This window comes from Myotis daubentonii, chromosome 13 (genome assembly GCF_963259705.1).
Source record: "Myotis daubentonii chromosome 13, mMyoDau2.1, whole genome shotgun sequence".
Taxonomy (NCBI): Eukaryota; Metazoa; Chordata; class Mammalia; order Chiroptera; family Vespertilionidae; genus Myotis; species Myotis daubentonii.
Genome location: NC_081852.1, coordinates 62,637,599 through 62,660,735, shown reverse-complemented (window position 1 = coordinate 62,660,735; position 23,137 = coordinate 62,637,599). Strand labels below are relative to the sequence as shown.

The window sequence follows — 23,137 nt, the reverse complement described above, 5'->3', positions numbered from 1 at the left end:
TCCTTGCGCCTCGCGTTGGGACTGAGGAACCAGGAACACAGGCTGGTTCTTCCGGCCCCGTTTTCCGACCCGTCCTCCCCTTGGGCAGGAGAGTGGCCAAGACCAGCTGAATGGGGTCCACCCTGACCTTGACCCTGACCCGACAACTCATCCTTAAGCTGCACACAGAGAGCAAGAAATCTCTGCAGAATGCTTCCACTGAGCAAGGAAAGTGAACACCGCTCAGAGGACGCATCCAGAATGTGAGAAAGTTCTCAGAAAATGCCCGCAGACTGGCCTCCACCACAGGGAGGTCCTCCAGGGCCCAGAGGTCACCCAAGGGTGGTATCTGCCGCCTGTGATACAATCGTGCAGCCATATGCGTCTGTTGTATGGTCCAGTGCGGAGTGAAACCACAGATGAAGCAGCCGATAGCCACTGAGGGCTGGGCCTGGGGGCCACATAGGCAGGAGCCACAGGAGACAGCTGTATGGACGCCACTGCTAAGCTTGTGCTAAACTTGAAAATACAGAGTTGAAGGAACGGGGGCGGGTGGGGAGTGGGGAGTAGTAAAAATTTAACATTTTTAAGGCAACTTTGGATTATTTGGCTTATTCTAACATATATGAATTATACTCGTATTTAAATGTCTAATAAAGACAATTATAGGAATACTAGTAAGTTGGTTATCAGCCCTAGCCAGTCTGGCTCAGTGGATAGAGCGTCACTGTGGACTGAAGGGTCCCTGGTTCGATTCCAGTCAAGGGCACATGCCCGGGTTGCGGGCTTGGTCTGTCGTGCAGCCAACCAGTGATTTGCTCTCATCCTTGGTGTTCCTCTCTTTCCCTTCCTCTCTGAAATCAATAAAAATATATTGAAGAAACCTTTTTAAACAGATAGTAATGATGGATCTTAAGTTTTTAGAGACCCTAATGTCAGGCTTGGCAGAGCCTGCCTCTTGCTGGCTGCCCCTGGAATGCCTCAAATACTGCCGTCTCCTCGAGCACCGCCTCCCTGGGGGACACAGCTGCCCGCGAGACCAGCCCCCTGCGGTGGGAATCCGCAGGGAGGGCTTGTCTCTGCACTCCGGGCTGGCTCACAGTGTGTGTGTGTGGAGCTGGCTTCTGTTCCAGACCTTCCCAGAGCAGGCCTGGTGCCCAGCGATGGGGCCCTGTGGCCGGCAGAGGGCACTGCACGCCCTGCTTGGCCTCCGAGGCTGTGGGCCTGAGTTGCTTGGCCAGGACCCCCCCGCCCCCCATCAGCTCCTGTCCACCCCAAGTTGGCCTCTTGGAGAACCTGGAGCAAGACTCCAGGTACCCCGGAAAAAAGTTGGGGTGGTTTCAGGATGACACACTGCATTTCCCCTCAATCTCAAGATGCAGAAGGGACAGGCACCTCCCATCGCCCTTACAGAAAACATGCTCAGGCCTTAGGAACACCCCAGCCAGGGGCAGGGGACCACAGTGGCGTCTGCCCGTGGCCTGTGCCTCAGGGCTGGCAGGGTGGTCCCCTGAGCTGGAGGCCTGCTACGGAGGCAGGTCATGGAGTAGAGGGGCTCACTCTCCTGATGCAGGAAGGGCCAGAGGCCACCCTGAAGGAGGAGTTTTCATTGTGCCTGGGCGCCTGGTTTAAAGATACGTCAACGAGGAATGAGCCACAGTGATGGGAATTGAAGGCAACTTGGCAGAGACATAGTTTACGAGGAAAGGGCTGAGGCGGGACTGGCAAAGGCCTGCCAGCGTTCCCAGGACAAACCAGTTTCCAGGCACAGGCACACCTGCCGGCCGGTGGCCGCTCAGTTCTCACCCCCCGGGGTGTTTGCTGTGAACCTTGGACACCTCAGAATACACCACCTCCCCACAGACACGCACTTGGAGAGGGAGGAGGGGAAAGTGGATTTTCCAGGAGCTGATTCTGGTCGGCAGTGACAGCGGAGGGAGGGCTTTCTCTCTGGGCCCCTCCACCTGCCAGGCTGGCCACAGCAGAGGGGAGCTGACCACAGATGCAGCGCATCAAGCCTGCCCCACACCCCTGCAGAGCACCCACAAGGTTCAGGCTGGAGAAGGAAAGGAGGGGCCGGTCCAGTCCATCAGTGCTGAAGTAGGGGACACACATGTCCCACCCGCCACAGGACCAGCATCCTCTTAGCACCAAGCAAAGCTAAGGTTGCCATAGCAACAGATGCCCCAAGGATATGGCTTATTCTTGGCCTGACTTGGGAGGTGATGCCTCTGGAAGGACCCACACATGGAGATCTGAGTGCCCCACCTGAGCTCTGACTCCACCTTCTCCAGGCCACAGGCTGCGGGAGCCTCTCTCTGCCCTTCCTGCTCTGACATCACAAGCCCCTCCCCAGCTTGTTCCAAACCACATTGGTGGGACTCTGACCTCTGTTCACAGCCCACTTCAGGGTGGACAACCCAGCTAGGCGTGTGGGCCACCTGGTAGGCCAGGGAGAGGCAGAGAGAGGCCAACAGGAAGGCCTGGGGTCAGAGGCGCTTGCAGGAGGGCCTTCAGTCAGAGAGTGCCTTTAGGCGTGTGTTCGAGATAAGTTATCAGAGGAAATGATGGCTGGCTGGGTTCTTGGTGCATTTTTAGAAGGCAAGTGTCTGGAAAGATGATCTCAAACACAGACAGCAGGAGAGCTCCCTCTAAACCAGTGGTTCTCAATCTTCTGGCCCTTTAAATACAGTTCCTCATGCTGTGACCCAACCATAAAATTATTTTCATTGCTACTTCATCACTGTCATGTTGCTACTGTCATGAATCGTCATGTAAATATCTGATATGCAGGATGGTCTTAGGCGACCCCTGTGAAAGGGTCGTTCCGACCGCCAAAGGGGTCGCGACCCACAGGTTGAGAACCGCTGCTCTAAACCCACCGCCCCCTGAAGCAGCAGGGACCAGCCTTGGCCCCAAGTTCAGCGGCGAGTGGATCGGAGCAGCCAGGCGGGGCCCAAACCAAACAGGCTCCTGAGTAACCTGTTCAAAACCTGCAGGCCAGCCCGTAGCCCCCGGAGAGCGTGCCCACCCCTCCCCAGCGCAGTCACCACCTGTGTCTGAGGGGCCATTTAGGGCCACAAAATAGGAGTGGCTCTGTCTGCCTGGGGTGGCCCATCCTTTATTTCAAATGAGGTGCTGCTTGCACAACACAGGGTCCCCGCTGTGCGAAGTACAGTGTCCCATGAACACGTCGTAAGCAGATACGGCGTAAAGCAAAGAAGCAATTATTCACTTCCCAGAGGCCTGATGCACGAAATTGGTGCAAGGGGCTCGGCCCTCGCAGCTCTGGTTGCCTCGTGGCCCTGCCCCCCGCCCACTGGTCATTCCGGAAGATCGTGCCATCCAATCTAATTAGCATATTAGCTCTTTATTATATAGGATATGGGAAATTTTTTGAGCACTCCCACACCCAAAAATAACCCACCAAACCATAAACCTAACTAACACTTACGGACAGTAAAAGCAGGGTCGCCCTCACTCGGGCTCCGCTGACACAGAACAGTTCACAAAACAAATGTTATTTCCACTTTTTACCTTTTTTGGTAAAAGCAAAAGTTGTCCGATTTCTTTCATCAGCAAAAGCAGGTATTCATGCAGGTCTTTTGTAAAAGCAAAGGAAGTGGTGTAACATGAACTTCTGAAAAGCTGGCCATGGTGCAGCCCCTCTCCTGACCCATCAGACTCACCGCGGCACCCAGAGGGCCCAGTGAACAGCAGAGGGATAAGCGAGAACACGCGTGGACTGCAGTGCCACCATGTTCCCATGCCCCACAGGACAGAGGACGCTAACGCAAGCCACCAATGCCGCAAACCCCCAGCCGCCTGCAGTGACGCCGGGCCTGCCATACCTCCTGCTCCGAAATCTCCCAGGAAACTTCTCCGAACATCAGCCACCCACAGGCATGGAGAAGGGTCATCGAGGTGCTATTCACTCACCTGACACTTAAGACACATCCCAGGGCTGTGCCCCACACTCAGACACCCGGGAGGCACCCGGGCCCTCGCTCGGACCCAGGCGCCCCCATAAACCCGGGACATCAGAGACGGCCGGGGACCAGGCGCACGTTCAGATGAGCCCTCTAGCCGCCTGGTGAGGCCCTGGGGAGCAGCCTCCCGCTTTCTGGTCCTTGCACGGCAGCGATCGCTGCGGAGCTCTCCCAGTCAGAGGAGAGGAGCCGGTGACACGAAAGCCGTCTGCTCAGTTTCAGAGCATGGACAAGCCCTTTCCCGCGACGAGAAATGACAGATGGCCCTGAGATGCCAGGAACCCAAGGGCAGAGGGGCCTGGAGTGTAGCTGTGGGTGGGTACACAAAACCGCACATGTGTGTGCACAGATGCACACATGCTTTTGTGGCCCTGGACGGCTTCCTGGAATCATGGCATTTCTGGAACATTTTGAGACTTGAGAAATTAACAAACCCAAACTGCTGCCCTCACAGACTGAGGCCCTGAGACGCAAAAACTCCAGGTCACTTCTAGCCCATGTTTCCGCTCATCCCCTAGGACCCCACATCACCCCTAGGACCCTGCGTCATCCCCTAGGACCCTACATCACCCCTAGGACCCTGCATCACCCCTAGGACCCTGCGTCATCCCCTAGGACCCTACATCACCCCTAGGACCCTGCATCACCCCTAGGACCCTGCATCACCCCTAGGACCCCGCATCATCCCCTAGGACCCTACATCACCCCTAGGACCCTGCATCACCCCTAGGACCCTGCATCACCCCTAGGACCCTGCATCATCCCCTAGGACCCCGCATCACCCCTAGGACCCCGCATCATCCCCTAGGACCCCGCATCATCCCCTAGGACCCCGCATCATCCCCTAGGACCCTGCGTCATCCCCTAGGACCCTACATCACCCCTAGGACCCTGCATCACCCCTAGGACCCTGCATCACCCCTAGGACCCCGCATCATCCCTAGGACCCTGCATCACCCCTAGGACCCTGCATCACCCCTAGGACCCCGCATCACCCCTAGGACCCCGCATCATCCCCTAGGACCCCGCATCATCCCCTAGGACCCTGCGTCATCCCCTAGGACCCTACATCACCCCTAGGACCCTGCATCACCCCTAGGACCCTGCATCACCCCTAGGACCCCGCATCATCCCCTAGGACCCCGCATCATCCCCTAGGACCCTGCGTCATCCCCTAGGACCCTACATCACCCCTAGGACCCTGCATCACCCCTAGGACCCTGCATCACCCCTAGGACCCCGCATCATCCCCTAGGACCCCGCATCATCCCCTAGGACCCTGCATCACCCCTAGGACCCCGCGTCATCCCCTAGGACCCCGCATCATCCCCTAGGACCCCGCATCATCCCCTAGGACCCTGCGTCATCCCCTAGGACCCTACATCACCCCTAGGACCCTGCATCACCCCTAGGACCCTGCATCACCCCTAGGACCCCGCATCATCCCCTAGGACCCCGCATCACCCCTAGGACCCTGCATCACCCCTAGGACCCTGCGTCATCCCCTAGGACCCCGCATCATCCCTAGGACCCTGCATCACCCCTAGGACCCTGCGTCATCCCCTAGGACCCCGCATCATCCCTAGGACCCTGCATCACCCCTAGGACCCCGCATCACCCCTAGGACCCCGCATCACCCCTAGGACCCTGCATCACCCCTAGGACCCCGCATCATCCCTAGGACCCTGCATCACCCCTAGGACCCCGCATCATCCCCTAGGACCCCGCATCATCCCCTAGGACCGCACATCATCCCTAGGACCCTGCATCACCCCTAGGACCCTGCGTCATCCCCTAGGACCCCGCATCATCCCCTAGGACCCTGCGTCATCCCCTAGGACCCTACATCACCCCTAGGACCCTGCATCACCCCTAGGACCGCACATCATCCCTAGGATCCCCATGTCATCCCCTAAGACCTGTCATCCCTGGGACCCCATGTCATCCCCAGCAGCTCTGCCAGGTGTGGCTGGTCCAGAAATTTGAAAGCCCAGAGCCAGCTTCAGCCATGCCATCCAGGCTGAAAACATGCAGTTCCATCTCCTTGAGCCCCGCCCACGGCCCCTGAACCCCAACTAACACCCCAGACGTGGAGCCCGTCAGACCCGAGGGGGATGGAATACCCACAAAGTTGGCCAAGAGACAGGCCAGCAGAACAAGGAAGGGAAACGGGCTGGAATCTCCCTAGAAAGCTTGCTCGGGCCACTGGCAGGGGCTCCCTCTGCGGGAGGGGCCGGGGGCCGGGCAGCTCTGACTGCGCTCCGAAGCTGGGATGCCCCTGCCACATGCACCACTGTCGCCACACTGGCGCACGGAGCACTGTGGGCGGCTGCGTGCCTTCTGAGCGCGCACTCACCGGCACATGTGCAGGCGGCCCGCAAACACTTCCGCACCAACCAAAGCCAGGCGCCTGCACCTCGGAGAACACACCTGCACCATCGCCCGTCTCGGGCCTCAAACCTGTTCTGGGTGAGGCTTCCGGGGAGCTCCTAGCCTTCCAGGTGCTCGTAGGGCAGAGGCGCCACCGACCCGCACATTTTCAGAAGGGGGAGCCCAGAGGAAGTCCACTCCTCTCACATAACATCACAGCCCAGGGCTCAAGGGGCAGGGCCAGGGCACGCACGCATTTCCTCGAGTCACTGCTGTTCTGTGTGTGAGCTTCAAGTGAAGGCTGGAGCACCACCCCTATCCTTCCGCCTCCACCACACACAGCCCCTGGCCGGAGGGGGGTCTGCACTCAGACGAGGAGTGTGGCTCCAGAAACTTCCACAGGCCTAGGACCTCCCATGCCATCACTCCCAGCCCACTTTGGGCAATGGCAGTCCGGGTGGCACAGGTGCCCTGAGGTATGCCTACTGGGGACCACCTCCCAGTCCCTCTCCCGGGGCCCCCATTGTTTGATGAGTAGCGGTCCTGGCACAGATCAGTGCAACGCCTGCACATTCTGGGCGGTTCTCTCCCAGGAGGTGCTGGGAACTGCCCTGCATCTATGTCTGTGAGTCTGTCCTCGGGGCAGACTTCCAGTTTTCAGCTGTGGGCTCACCCCGCTCTGTGGAAACCAGACCCGGGTGGGCTCAGTCCACCCACCACCAGGTCCAGGGGCCAAATGAAAACTGGGCAGAAGCAGGAAGCAGGGTGATCTTATTCTCAGAGGGGAGCTCAGGAAGGGTTAAACGGGTTTTTAGAAACAAAAGTTATGAAAATGGCCCCAATACAATTTGATGAGGTCAGCGCGCACAGAGGCCTAGTGACACTAGTAAGAAAAAACATCTGTTGGTGTCGAGAGGGCGGCAGGAAGTGGGCGGGACTTAGCGGCTCTGATTGGCCGGACCAGGCTCCTAGAAAGAGAGCACATGGCTCAACTTAGCCCAGAGAACAACAAAAACCCCCTTTCAATTGTCCCCGCGCAGCCCCCGCCCCGCACAAGCCAAGCCCTGAGCTGCGAGTCGTCTAGGACCCTGACTGGCAATCAGCTCTTTGTTCATTGTTCATGACAGGGCAGGGGCCTCCTGAATGAGCCCTCCCGGGAAACGCACTCTCGCTGCGTGTGCACACGTGTTACCTCTCCGGGTCACAAAATCTCCAGTTTTACTTTTTGGTTGGAAAACTACTTGGGTCACTTGAACAGCAAATGTTTCAATAAATCCATCATCACAAAAACCAAAAGACGTTTTTCTCTGGAAAAACAGGAAGTCCTGGTACATAACATGTGCGGCTTAAAATAGGGCCAAGTTCATTTGTTGACAAAAGCCCGGGCTTTTGGACCTGATTTGTCCCAGATCCAACTTACCTTTTAATCCTCCTTCAAGAGCGCATCCTGTTCTCTTGGCGACAGGCTGGCCTGGTCTTTGTTATGGCTCTGACAGGTCACAGGGCTGGGCCGGGGGGAGGGCTGGCCCGTCTCCTGTCCACCAGCCCCCAGCGGGGTCTCGGGGCAGCCAGCCCCACCACAGGGCGGCAGGAACCGCACACTGGGGGCCGTTCCAGCTTCTCGTTGGAGCCCCAGAAAACTCGGAGGCTTTCTGGAAAACTGTTGTTTGTTCTTCCCGAACAGCCACAGAGCTTTACAGAAGCCCCGACTGGAACTCCGAGCTGCCCCCCAACTGAGCCCCATACAGCAGGCAAAGCAGGGCGCCGCTGCACCCAGCTGGAAGAGGAGCCCCTTTTTTTGTCAAGGCCAGGTGGGCACGCAGCCAGGAACTGCTTCCATTCTTCCCGAAGGCGGGCACTTACAGAGCATGGGCACGAGCGTCACAGACAGGTCCCCGCCGGCGCGGTGAGCACCGTCCACACAGCGCTGGGTCCAGGGCTCCTCTGGGCGCCGCCCGTGTGCGAACCACTCCTCCTACCACCTCTGCTTTCCTCACTGACCCGGCAGCAGGAGGGCGGCCCTAACACCGCGCAGCAGGTGAGCACCACAACTACACCCTGTTAAAACGCGAAACCACAGTGCGTGTAGATGGGAGATTGGGGCCAGCCAAGCTCTGGGAGACGTCGCCACCAATGCCCATGTCCCAGGGCCCGGGGTCTTCTATGGCCCCCAGAACGCTCTTCTGCCACCGGGGCGGGCGGGAGGTTTCTGCACACCAGTCCTCAACTTTCCGGGGCGGCTGCTGACCCAAAGGGGCATCGCAAAGAGAAAGAGTCCAGGCTGGAGTCGAAAGTGCTGCTCCTCAGGGTTCTGGTGAGCTGTCGGCCGCAGAGGAGGCATGCGCTTCCATTTAAAAGGTGAAACTGTGGACAACCGTAGTGAGAAGTGGAGGAAACGCAGAGTGTGTGATTTCAAAAAACACCATGATTTAGGTGAGATGTAGCTTGGCCCCAAGATCTGCCTTCACGGACGCGCCCTGGTTCCCAGCTGTCCCGGAAAAGCCACGGCCTGCAGCCAGCACCCTGCCCCAGCTGGCTCACTGGGAGCCAGAGAGCCAGGAACAGGGTGCGTCGGGGAGTCTGTATGAGGCCTGGCTTGGCTGCTCTTCTGGGGAGACACTTAGGGTGAGGTGGGGTTCAGGACCGACCAGGAGGCCGTCGCCCCTGTGAACACGCTCCACAGCCCCACCCATGACCTGCAAAGCATGTGGCTGCTGAGAACCTCGAACCCAAGTCACTCTTCTGAAGAGCGAACGGCACGGAGAGTGGGAGCACATGGGACAGCCTGAGCCAGGCGCACACGCACTCCACACGGCCATTTGTTTCAGGCACCGGTGCTATTTTTACCTCCCACCCACACTCCACGGGAATCCACGACAGAAAACAAGGGGCCACCGCCGCCCGGGCTCCGCCTCCCACCTCCACGCAGACCATCGCCCCGCACTACCTGCTACCCCGCCTCAGGGAGGCGCCATAAATAAGTCATTTGAAATTGTTTGAGTTCAAGATTTTTTTTTGCCTGGCCAGTGGTCAGCTTGATTCCCAATCAGGGCACATGTCCGGGTTGTGGGCGCAATCCCCAGAGGTTGGTATACAGGAGGCAGCTGACCAATGATTCTCTCTCATCATTGATGTTTCTCTCTCTCTCTCTCTCTCCCTTGCTCTGAAATTTTTTTTTTTTTTTAAATAAGGAAAGGTTTCAAGTGGCTTTTAAATGGAAATGCAGTTTTTGTACCTCACCAGGACTGGCTGAGACCCCACGCCCCTTTCCCGTGTCTGTCTGCCTGCCTGTCTCACAGCTCATCTGCAGCGACCAACCTGGAGCTGTCGTGGAGGGAACTGGTGCTGCTCAGGCTCCGGAAGGAAAGCTCCGGAGCGCGGCCTGTGGCTGTACTCAGGTGCCGGCAGGGCTGAGCGCCCCCTGGGAGGACAGACCAAGGAGGGCCAGGGAGTCAGAGATTTCAGACCGATAATGCAGCCTCACATCTGTAAATGTTTCCCCGGTTCTGGAATCTTCCAGCCTGCCCCAGTTGTGCCCAAGGGCACTCGCAGCCCCTCTCAGCTCCAGCTCCCACGGGGCCCCGCGGGAGCAAACCGCCCTGGTACGTACCCCTGTTCCACTCAAACGCCTGTCCTGGGCGTCCCAACGAGCTGAGCACACTGCTCCCCACCACGGGCTTGGCACTGTCCAGGGATGTTTCCAGGACTAAGCAAATTGCTAGAGCAAACATCGTATTTCCATCCGCTGGGCCAGCCAAGCTCTAAAAACATTTCCTGGTAGGAACTGCCCTGGTGGAGGGGCCAGCACCCACACATTCCTTGGGGGTGGTTTCTCCTTGAGGAGCAGCCTGGGGGAGGATTGGGGGCCCCCTCTCCTCCTTGCCCCCAGCTCCCAGACACAGCACAGGCTGTTCGAAACTGAACACCACAGCTCTTCCGCTCAGCTAGAGAGGACCCCTATCCTGATTAGGGTGGCCTGGGACTCAGCCACCAGGAGAACAGGGTCTCTAAAAGCAAAGCCGCGGTCATGGCAAGGCTGGCACACCAGGTCCTGTGCCCACTGGTGAGGTCCGGCCCCTCAGTAGCATCACGGGGAGCGGCAGCTGTCGCAGGAACAACTCCCAAGTTGAGAGTCCTGGGCACTGTGCTAAGGATGCTGTGCGGACTAACCCGCCTTCCCAGCAGCCTTAGGAGCTAGGGACGGCGTGAGCATCATTTAAAACGACAAAGCTGAGGCCCAGAGCAGACAGGATGTGGGGGGCGGAGGTGCAGCGGTGGCAGAGCCCGAGCCTGACCCCGGTGGTGCCTCCCGCTCCTGTCACCCGCTGGCCCAGCAGGGCGGAGCCGAGTGGACGTGCAGGGAAAATGGGTGGCCAGGAGCAGCGGGGCCTGGAGTCTTCACCCCTCTTACAGAGAGACCTGGAAAGCTAATCACCTGCTCCTACAATCACACAATCTGTAAGACACGCGCATGAGTGCCACATGCATGTCCCAAGGTCCACCACACCCCGGCGAGGCACAAATGTTTGCTCACAGCCTGGCGGGGGCCACGTGAGGAACCCACGGGATGGCGAGCACAGAATCCGCTCTGGCTGCGGCAGAGCCGCTCCTCTCAACACACAGGGAACCGGGCGTCGCTCTGGGCCCCGGCTCCCCGCCAGCAGTAAAATTCACTGCCACGGGAAGGTGCCGATTCTTACCAGGTCAATCTCCGCGATTCATCAACTCACGGATGGCGCAGCGCCGAGGGCTGAACGACACCCCGAGTTACTGCTGCGTTCTGCATGGGTGACGGCTTTACTGGAATTCACGCACAGGACCAACTTCCAGAGTAAACGAAGGCTTGAAGCAGAAAGCTCCCCTGCAGCTGGGTCTCGGCTCTTGAAGCCGGACGTGTCTTTGAGGACAGGCGTGGGTTGGGGACCCGGGTGTTCACTGCACCAGCGTTGTCAGCGCCCTTCCAGGCACCTGAAACCTCGCGCGCACTGTAATTTAATTACCCGACTCCCCTTCCTGTAGGAACAGAGTTATTTAAAATGCACCAAAAAATAAATCGCTGCCGCTTGCTTTTTTATTCCATCCAGGGCAATGAATGTATAAGTAGCTTAGATGGCGCAGCAGACAACTGGAGGGAGAGCAAGTCCGAGGCCGAACGACGGAGGAAAGAAGCACCATGCTTTTCAGGGTGGAAGACACCTTGGTCCCAGCTGGAGGCGCTGGCCTGGGAGTCTGGGGGACCCACTGCTCCCTGGGCTGTTACTATTCCTCACCCTAATCCCACGCCTGGTGGGACTTTTCTCACTAGAATTGGGCCAGGCACGAACAGGTCAACTTGCTGAAAAAGCCACTTTGGGGTCACACTTGGGGGCCGGGCATCTTGGAGAGAACATGCAGAGGCCACAGTCAGGCTGGTTTCCGACACTCGGAGTAGCTGGTACCAGCCTGCCTTTGCCCACTCTGGCCCCTCCCCACCCAGGGAGGGAGGAAGTGGGGACACAGCCCGAGGTTTGTGGTCAAGGTCACAGGAAGGGAGAGAAGAATGAAACCTTTCTGGTTTGGTTACTTAGCTCAAAGCTGGTTTTGTTCCTTTCTTCCGTCTTGGCCGGGTTTTGCATATTTAGGGTTTTAGTTTCACGAGAATATTCTTTAATGGTTATCTTAAATGCCCCACAGGGACCACGCTGTCGCTTAGAACATAAAATGCTCTGGACACGTGCGGCAGCTCTGCGTCGGGGGAAAAAGGTTCGCACTGGAAATACACAGAACCGCCCCCTGCCCGGGCCGGGAACCGGTCTCCACAGGAACTGGGCCCATCGGGGACCACCTCAGAGAACACCAGCGATCTCACCAACTCACCTGCTGGCAGGAATGCACGTCTCATGGCAAAACAAACAATTCACGCGGAAAGCCGCTTTCCCTGCCAAGAGCTCTGACCTGAAATGTCCCGTGGCTCTGGGATGCGGTCCTTCCAGGAAGGCCAGCCACCATCAGAAACTGACGGAGGCCCTGCTTGTGCCCCAAACCCAGCAACACCTGGGACGTGCTGGCCAGTCAGGGTCACAGCCGGACCCTGCGCATCCGCGGGCTCCAAGCCACGGACTCAACCAACAGTGGATCAAAAATAAAATGTTTTTAAAAATGCTACACTGTTGCTGGTGTACGCTATGCAGTCACATCTGTGGTGGCTGCATTTTAGTGAACGTGTACAGACGTTTTGGATCGTTATTCCCTAAACAATATAGTATAACTATTTATACAGTATTTACACTGTCATAAGTAACCTAAAGATGATTTAAAGTGTGTGTGTTGGGGGGGTGCACGGGGCGGGGTGTGTGTGTGTGTGTGTGTGTGTGTGTGAGAGAGAGAGAGAGAGAGAGAGAGAGAGAGAGAGAGAGAGAGAGAGAAGGTTCTGTTAAACACTGCCCTATTTCCCATGGGGGATTCTGTGTCTGTGGGGATCCTGGAACCAATGCACAGCAAGAGGCGAGCGCTAGAGGGTCAGGATCCCGCCCCCCCAATAAGGTGCTGCAAACGCCCAGGTCCTGGGCTAAGAAGGGCAGCTCCTAGGGTTTCCGTGCCCTCAGATTGGGGGCTCCTGGGAAGGGGCCGTGCTGGTTTCCCACCAGCCCCCACACAGAGGGCTTTGGGAGCCACTGCTCTGGGGCCTGCGTGCCAGGCCTGGAGAGGATGTTGGGACTGCCAGCTTTGGGAGGTGACCCCTGCATCACCAACTCCTCTGGGACTCCGCGCCCAGGCTCACTCGGCCCAGCAAGGGAGGACCAGGCCCTGTGTATCTGCGTCCCTGTCACCCCGTTTCCCGACGGCAAACAGCAGGCCCGCCTCCGTCTGCACGAGGCCTGGGCCCCTGCACACGCTGCTGGACCTTGGACCCATTTCATCTCTGGCGCTCCAGCTCCTGATCGGGAAGAGAAGCCGCAAGAATGAACTTGTGCCGCGCAGGAAGGCCTGGGCACAGCAGGTGCCGCCCCCTCCCCGCAGACAGCCTCGGGGCTGGTCCTTTCCTGCCGGACGCCCATGACCAAGGCTCCCTGGTCCCGCTTTGTCCCCGAGTGATGCCTCCAGCCCCTGCCACGACCGTCCCCCTCCCCCCCCCAGACAGTCAGGGCTCCTCTGCGGACCCCTCCCCCAGCACTGCAGAGCAGCCACACCCAGCCTTGCAGGGTTTTCAATTCCAAAATCAGGATCTGGGTGAGTCCAATCTCTAAAGCGCCCACAACAATGAGCTGCCTGCAACTCGGACTTGCTCAGTCTCCATTCGCACCGCTCTGGTTTCCAGAGTTAGTTCCGCGCTAGGACCCGGTCCCCTCTGCTTAGCTGTGTAACCAGAGGAGACTTCTGCCGACGGAACCCCTTCAGTGGAGCTTCAGAGAGAATTTCGTCGTTTACAAATTTGCTGCCCTGACACCCCCTCCCCGAAAACTGAACAGAAACCAACGACGTGGAACTATTTCCTTCACAGCATCGCATACACACAGAAACAACCCTTAAGAAATTGAATGATAAAGAAGGATCCAGTTACCTCTCTAAATTAACTGAGGACTTTAGTTACAGCAAATGCCTCATAACTATGGAGATACCCACCAAAGGGAAAATGGGCATATGGGAATCTTTGTATTATCTTCTCACGTGTTCTGTGAATCTAAAATTGTTCTAAAATTTTATCTAACAAAAGGCTAATATGCAAATTGTCCCCTCGGAAGTTCTACTAGGAGTTCGATGCTCACTATGATGTGTGCTGACCACCAGAGGGCGGCGAGGAACATGGCGGGCGACCAGTGGCATTGGTGGGGCGCTGAGGGAGCGAGGGAAGGAGGAGGTGGGGGACCTGATCGGACCTGACCACTGGCCAGGCCTAGGAACCCTACCCGTGCATGAATTTTGTGCACTGGGCCTCTAGTATATCATAAATGTTAAACTAAAGGGAAAAAGTTACCACCCTCCCAACACTGCATTACTGTAAAGAGTAAGCCCGTGTGCAGCCATTACCTGCGCCAGCCGTTCTGAGCGGCCCAGTCTGCGTGTAAAGCAGGACCCCGTTGGCATCCAGGTGCCTCTGTGGGCTGTGCTGGGCAGCACCCTCCTGTGCTGAGGGGGACGGGGCAGCCATGTTGGCAGAGCCCAGGTGACGGGGGCTCCATAAGCCCGAGAGCTTGCTGAAGGCTGGCAGTCCTTGGCACTGGATGAGGGCCACCAGGATTCAGGGAATGAACGGGAAAACCGGGACATCCACGCAGAGCCCCACGGCTGGAGGAAGTGGGAAAGCCGCTAACAAATCAGGCATTTGTGCAGGAAGCTGGAGTCGATGTGGAACAGGAAATTAATCCAACATGCTGAAGACTGCATTATTGGAATGAGGCGGGGGGAGCCTGCCCCCCAAGTGAAGTAAGACCAGAAAGATGGCAGTAAAACTTGCAAGACTCAAATGAAATAAAACAAGGCCGATGGGGATGGCACGGGCCAGGGAGCAGAGAACGGGCCAGCTGGCTCGGTTCCGAAGGGCCCTTCCGAAAGGCTAAGCGGGGAATCTGCAGGGAAACAGAGGCACCTGTGGGTGACAGGGCGCACGTGGCCAAGGGCACGCTCCCCATATCTGTGTTTTCAGAGCAACAGGACAGAAGTGGAGACAGGAAGGAAAGAACCACCCTGCCCTGGGCTCCAAGCTCCTGGGCCCAGAGAACAATCTTTCAAGCTCCTTGCCCAGGCCTGGCGCCGACGCTGCCAAGTGGCACACTGCACGAGGCGCGCAGTGGGATTTCCAACAAAAGAGCTCTTTGGGACAAACGGGAGCTTCCCCAGAAAAATGAGCACCCAGGCAAGTGGCAGAAATCACCCAGGGAAGAGCCGTGGGGGGCGTGGCCGGTGCCCAACCCCATGTATGCCACAGTCTTCCCATTTCTGAGTTCATGCTCTGGTCACCTCGACGGCCTTTAGTGTGAACGGGTCACCATTGGAGTCTCCTCTGTCATTTCAACACTTGGTATCAGTAGGAGCTTGGGTTTCGGCTTAAAGAAAGGGGTCTGGATCCAGACACAGGTGGATCCCAGACACCATCTACTCCCCAGTCCACACAGAAAACTGCTCTGACTGCATCACCAGGGTCCCCCAAGGATGAAGCAGAACCTTTCGGGAAGCACCCGACTGGTGCTCAGATCAACAGCCCAGGGAGACAGAGGACCTGTGTCCTATGCAAGGCCAGGCCCAGAGATCCTTCTGCCCTGAGCTGTCAGAAGCAGGGTCTATCAGTTATTACACATGTTGTGTGTGCAGCTAAACATGTGCTCACAGCAGACTCCATCACCCAGACAGATGTTCTGTTTCGGGGCGTTCTATAGCCGCCCTGAGATTCTTCTATTTCCACAGCTGCTTTAACCCCACCCACCTTGGCCAGGTCCCGACAGGTCACCCAGGGTGGATTCTAAATATCTGGGGAAGGTGCCAATGAGACGCGAGGACCCGGGCAGGCCCGGCGGGCAGCACAGTCGGTCACATGGATGCCATACCTTCGGGTCCCCCTTCCTCAGACTGAGACGAACACACAGTGGCTGGTTTCAATAAGAATAAAAAAGCAATGACGAAAGATCATTTTCCAACAGCCCGTTATGAATAGGAAGCTAAATCGAGCCCTGGCTCCAACAACAGGGCGGGCCGCGCGCTGTTATTGATTCTCCCAGAGAGCCGAATGCCACTCACTCCCGCAGGGACACTTACTCTCCGTGACAAAAGACGACCAAAATATCTATGATGGCTGCTCATTTGAATAGAATCAGCTCCCAAATTAGGACTGTGTCGATGGTGAGGTTATTCCCAGGGCACTGCCTCAGATGAGACTGGGAGCTGGCCTAGGAACCAACGAACCAGCCGCAGGCCTCCTCTGGGCTGAGAACCACGCGCAGGCCGGGCGCGAAGAAGCACGGACTTTCCCGGGATTCTGAACGTTCCGGCAGAATTTAAAAACCCCGGGCACCGCTCACTGGACCCGATGCTGCGCCTGCACGTCTGCTGATCTTAAGACGCTCTGAGTCGGTTCTGCTGTACATTCACACACTTACCGCCGGCTCCCTGCAGAGCGCAGTCATCGGGAGGGTGTGAGTGTGACTGCACGACGGCGCTGTGTGCTCTGCTAAGCTTCTCTAAGGGGTCCGTACTTTTTGGAGCAGATAAACCTGGCGTCTGTATAATTTTACTTAAGGGAACAGCAGCCAAAACTTCCAAAGAGAAATACACCGCCCCGGCTCCTGGGCTTAGGGGGTCTGACTATCAACTGTCAGCAGAGGTCCCCCCCCCCCCCCCCCCCGCCGCCCTTCCTCCTGACCGAGGAGGGAGAAGCCAGCAGCGCACCTGGGCCAGGGCAGGCGACGTCAGTGGCGCTGGATTCTCAGTGTGGGCCCTCCCCATGCCTCTGGCCACTGCTCCCTGACCATCATCCTAAGGAGAGGACCGCTGGGGACTTGAGGCCGCCCCTAAGCCACCCACGGCACCAGGGCTGACATCTGCTGTCCCGATCGTCACTGGAAACACGATCTCCGATGGGTCTTTTCTGAAATGAACTCCGGCTCCAAAGCCACAGAGGTCTCCAGATGCAAACACGCCACAAGAAAGTGGAAAAAGGAGACACCCCGCCCAGCAGCTGAAGTCATCCATTATTTATGGAACGGAGGGAACTTTAGCCACGGGCCATATGGAAGGGCCAGACCCGGGCCTGGAGCCTGCCCCGAAGGTCAACACTGGGGAAGCACTGCTGGCCCGAGCTGCGCGAGGCCCAGCCTCTGAGTCCGTGGGCCCAGGGCACCCGTCGGTATATTCCACCCACAACTAGAAATGGGCACCACCACCCTGCCCCCCTCCATCCCGACACAGGGCCCATCAGAAGGCATGCAGCCGTGGAGGAGGGTGACTTGGGGGGGATGGAGGATGGGGAGGGGGGATTAAACCAGAAAGTAAAGAAATGCTCAACAAAGAATGGGAGACTTGTCAAAAGAGACAAGATTAGGGAGCCAGCCTGAAGAGGCACCGCTGGCCCATTTGAACCAATATGAGCACCAGTATGAACAAGGATAATACAGGACATAAGCCATGAAATGAAGAAAGCAGCCAGGACCCTCACACACTCTCCTGGGTCCTCACTGTGGGCAAGAGAAAAAGGGAAGCAGATGGAAACAGTGTGCACACAGATGACGGCCCGGAAGACTCTCACTCGGCAGCCCTCACAGGGACCGACTCGGGGGAAGGACCCGGGGCCGAGACCAGGGGAGAAGCCCGAAGGTCCAGCACAACACACCGTCTCAGGCGTCCTCCCTGCCCCTCACTCAGTAAATGCCGTGGGAAGGTACAGCTTCCAGCGGAGGAAGCAGACTCTCAGAGACCACGTGGCTCAGGTTATCCTCACCGCACGGAGATAAACGGCCACCACGTGACCTCCGACAGGGCTGCCGGATACTCCTGCCCAAAGCGTACAACTCGAGGCTCATCAGAACACCCGCGACAGACCCACACGGAGGGACAGTCTGCTACACGTCCCGTCTGTTCTCAGAACACATCCCCGTCGGGGACACAGTGCTCTGGACTGAGACGACCGAGGAGCAAGGCCACTAGGCCTCCCTGTGCGCAGGGAGATGCTACCGGGGCCGGCAACACCCACCGCAGGGCTGAGGATTCAACAGTATCAGCATCAGGGTCAACCCTCATTTTGACACCTGGCTGTAGGAGAATGTGCTGATATTGAGGAAAAACGAAATCCTTTACCTGTAAACACTTCTGTGTTTGAAGTAATTCGCAGAGGGTTCAGGAAAAATGCAGTGCTTCTGCTTGTGTGGGAAGAGCAAAGCTAATGCGGAAATGGCCATTTGGGAACCAGACCCCCGTCCCATCTCAACTCAATCTCAACTCTTCCGTGAGCCTGAAACCACCGCACAGAGAAGGGAGGTGCGTGGATGGGTGGATCTTCTGCCGTAGGACCCGCATCAGGGTGGGTCAGAGGGAACAGGGCCCCACCCCGCGGTGGACCTCAGCCTGGGCTCAGTGGCCTCAAAGGAAAGGCAGGGCTCTGACAGCTCCCTGCCTGCCTTCTGCCTGAGCTGGGGCTGCTTCGAGGAACTGGCTCCTGAGTGGCCATCCTCGACCCACACTGCGAAATACCTGAACCCCAGTCCTGCAAGCCCCCCCGCCCCCCAGGGGTCCCTGGACCAGCCACCATTTGGCCCCATCTCTGACGTCAGCTGGAGGCGGTGTGAGGCTGAGGGACCTGAATCCACGGACCCTCTGCTCAGCCTCCACTCTGCACGGCCGATTCCACAGGCCACAGTGAAAGCGAGACCCAGCCCAACAGCAAGCCTGAGGCCCCAAGTCCTCCCTGGTGGCCAAGGCCAAGGCCTGGACAGGCTTGAAGCAACAGCGGCGTGGGCTGGCCACCTCCCCTGGCGCAGCAGCTCACAGGCCCGGCCTGCGAGCACGCCCCACCTTTCCCTCCCCCACCCTTCCCAGGCCATCACCTGTGCCTTTCTCTCTCCTAAGCTCCAAGGGCCCTTCTTCTGCATCTGTGACTTGTGCCCTGAGCCCACGCAGCCCAGCTGGCTCACTTCTGCAACTTCCTACATAAACTTTCTCTTACAATTTGAACCGCCCCCCCCAATTCCTTATAGCCGACTGACACCCACCCCATTTAAATGCAGCCCAACTGGCCACCCTCTGGAGACGACAGCAGCTTCACAAAAATCTATCTGTAACTAACCTCAACGTTCCATTATTCGATGGATTCTATAAAAATTTAATATACCTCTTGCCTCAGGTAACATTTTCAGCTAATTTTCTCTCCCTCTCCCCTGTGACCAAACTGAGGTGAATGGGCAAGGCATGCTGGCACACTGACAGTAGCCCCCCGCCCCCCATCCGAGGTCTCATTCTCCATGGTCAACGGCACCTGAAAATATTAACATGGACATGCACCAGCATCCCGGTCTTGACCACGACCACCAAGACCAGGGCAGAAAACTCACCTCAACCCCCTGAGCTTCCCCACCCACCGCCCGAGCTGCCTACCGATGTGCCAGGGGGGAATGGGCAGACTGCAAACAGCTGCCGAGCTCCAAGAGTTATTCTAGTGGCTAAAGCGGAAAGTGGACAAAGGCACCGACATACTGTTTCACTGACAGCATAATCGTGCAGAGCCCGGCCTCGCACGCCCCTGAAGGCGGCCCAAGCAGCTGAGAGAAGACGAAGTGAGGACAAGCCATTACGCAGGGTCCGTCCCGTCAGCTCCTCTGACTAATGACGAGGCAAGAGAGCCACAGGCGCAGTCACAGGTGCTCGGTGGAGGAGTTAGCTGTTTGCGAGATCCCACCGACCACACACAGTTCCCACCTCAGACCCGGGGGGAAGGACCTGCAGCGTGTCCGGGACACACCAGCCTCCGAGCGACCCCCTGGGGGGCCTAGAGGCCTCCTGCTTCTACTCCTGCCCCTTCTAAGCCACCTTCCGGGGAGACACCTTGGGGTCTTTTCTTTAAATCTGATCCCTGCAGCTCTCCAAAGAGCTCCCACCGCCTGAATGGTCAAGGTCAGGATCGTCACCCTAACCCCGTGGTCGGCAAACTGCGGCTCGCGAGCCACATGCAGCTCTTTGGCCCCTTGAGTGTGGCTCTTCCACAAAATACCAACTTCTGCACATGGGCCACGAAGTTTCAATCGCACTGTACGTGCGTGCCCGCACGTAGTATTTTGTGGAAGAGTCATACTCAAGGGGCCCAAGTGCCGCATGTGGCTCATGAGCCGCAGTTTGCCGACCACTGCCCTAACCTGTTCCTGGTCTGCTCTGGCCCCTCCCGCAGCCACTGCCACACTGGCCACTGCCCAGGGGCCTTTGCAGCCCGGCGCCCTCAGCTAGAAGTCCTTCCCCAGACCGTCACATGGCTGGCGCCTCCCACCATGGCAACCTCAACTCCTGCTCAGAGACCTGTTCTCCACACTCTCGCCAAAGACTACTCAGTCCAAGACTGTGGGGCGCAGCTACAGTGTTTGGACAGGTTCAAGCCTTGGACTGAGGAGAGGGCACAGTCCTCTCGTGGTCACGTGCAAGTCCCAGCTTGGAGGGCAGAGCCTTCCCAGCACAGTGATAGCCAACAGCTATAGTTGTAAGCTTGAACCTATGGTCCGAACACGTGGCCCCACGTGCCTGAGTGATGTTGGGCTGAGAGTTCGGGTGCATGTAGTTGAGTAGGATCGAAACCCACGGGAATGTTGTAAACATCTTGATCACGCCCCTACTTTGCCTCATGGCATCTGCTATAAAATAAAGACACGGCTTGTGGGCGCTGGCGCTGTCCATCAGAGGGGCAGTGTCCCACCCAAACCCAGCTTTCATTCTCTTGTCTGTCTTTTCTAAGCCTTTCATCGCCCCCACTCAGGGTCACTGAACCAGGCTGAGCTGGCATGAGTATGCCATGGCCGTGCCGGCTCCCTACATATGGCTCCCGACCAGGGCCTGAGTTCGGGCTCTCCACACAAGACATATTATACTAGAGGCTACCGTGGAGGCGGCACAGGCTCCCGCCACCACCACTGCGCTTGCCAGCCATGAGCCCAGCTTCTGGCTTTGGGCTGCTCCCCCTGTGGGCGGCTCCTGCATTGAGCGTCTGCCCCCTGGTGGTCAGTGCACACCATGGCAACTGGTTGTTCCGCCATTCAGTAGATTTGCATATTAGCCTTTTATTATATAGGATAGGATTCTCAGCTGGACGCACACACCCTGCAAGACAAGCTCACTCCTGGAACATAAGCTCAGTGCCAGCCTGCCCACTGGCACACACACTGAATTTCTGAACGAATCGAGCCTGTGGAGTGTGAGAGCTGGCCAGCCCCAACCTCAAGCCTGAAGAAGATGGGCTTGGGCAGGTCCTTGCCAAGGACAGAAGCATCCTACACAGGTTAAAAGAAAGAAGAAACCCCTGGGGAATGTCCATTCATGCCGGGAACATGCGGGAAGGCCCCTAACAGGTGAGGTCGGTCTGTTGAGGACCTCAAGTCTTATAGGCGGATGAGTCCCATCACCCACACCTTGCACCCCACCCTCTGATTTACTTTTCCCTGGAGTTTTTCTGTTTGACTACGAGTGGGATCCCACGTCTAGGACAGTGCCTCCAGCATAGATGTGTTTGACTCCAGAGCTTCTCTGGGGTGCTCCAATGCACACCCAACTTATAAGCACCGACCACCGAGTCCCCATGATCCCCCCCAAGCAGGCACGGCTGTCCCTGTTTTTAAGGAGAAAAGAGGGACCCAGAGGACCAGCCATTTTCCCAGGGCCACACAGCTACCAAATGGCACCTGGACACACGGACACTGATCTGCCAAAAAAGACCCTCCGACACGAAACAAACAAAACCCCTCAAACTTAGGTAAGTCACAGTAAATACACAGCCGCCAGTGCCACAGATCCCATGTCTGCGCACATGCCCTGAGATAACCGAAAGGAAGCGCTGATCTACTAGGTGGACTGGTTAATAATGCGGATTTTTTCCAATAGATGGAGTTACACGTATGTTGATATATATGCGATCTGATATGTATGCTATTTTGTTGTATTGACAGCAAGCTTCAAAACTTCATGTCAAAATTTCTGAAGGTGTTAACATCATAGATATTTTTTATGCTTAAAAATGTAAAATTTCATGCCAAAAAAAGAGCATTTGCAGTAAGTTTTAATTCATTACTTCAGGAAGCTTATGGTGAACATGCTCCATCTCAAGATACTTGTGAACGCTGGTTTAAACGCTTTAAAAGTGATGATTTCCATGTGAAAGACAAAGAACGTCCAGGTCAACCGAAAAAAGTTTGAAGACCAACAATTATAAGCATTATTGGATGAAGGTGCGTGTCAAATTCAAAAACAACTTGCAGAAAGATTAAATGTTGCTCAGCAAACAATTTCCGATCATTTACAAGCAATGGGAAAGGTTTTAAAGGAAGGAAGACGGGTGCCACATCAACTGAACAAAAGACAAACGGAAAACCGAAAAGTCATCAGTAAAATGTTGTTTCAACAGCACGAAAGTCTTTTTTGCATCGAATTGTGACTGGCGATGAAAAGTGGATTTATTTTGAGAATCCCAAATGCACAAAATCGTGGGTTGATCCAGGTCAACCATCAACATCGACTGCAAGGCCAAATCACTTCGGAAAGAAGACAATGCTCTGCGTTTGGTGGGACCAGGAAGGTGTGGTGTATTATGAGCTTCTAAAAGCAGGTGAAACCGTTAATACTGATCGCTAGTGACAACAAATAATCAATTTGAACCACGCTTTGAATGTGAAACAACCAGAATGGGCCAGAAGACACGGCAAAGTAATTTGGCTTCATGATGACGCACCATCACACACTTCAAAACCAGTTAAAGACACGTGAAAAGATCCTGCCTGGGAAGATCTGTTACTGCTGTATTCACCCGCCGTGTTCACCAGACCTTGCCCCTTCAGATGACCACTTGACCTGATCGATGGCACACGCACTTTCTGAGCAGCACTTCAAAACATACAAAAAAAGTGGAAAATTGGGTCTCTGAATGATTTGCCTCAAAACAAGAAAAGTTCTGTTGGGACGTATCCACAAATTACCCGAAAATGGGGGAAATGGGTAGCTAGTGATGGACATTACTTTGAATAAAGCACTTTTGATGTTCCTCTTGAAATTATCGTGTTTTCTTTGATTACAAAACCGCATTATTAACCGGTACACCTAGTAGGCACGATCTCGGCGACATCTGGGCATGCTCACTGTGAAGTGGGGGT

At 56.6% G+C, this 23,137-nt stretch overlaps 1 protein-coding gene across 5 annotated transcripts in view; it reads right to left on the bottom strand.

Moving 5' to 3' along the window:
- The window catches only part of CTBP2 (C-terminal binding protein 2), a 103,731-nt gene that overhangs the window by 30,469 nt on the left and 50,125 nt on the right, over window positions 1-23,137 (bottom strand). The gene's annotated exons all lie outside the window — the stretch shown is intronic.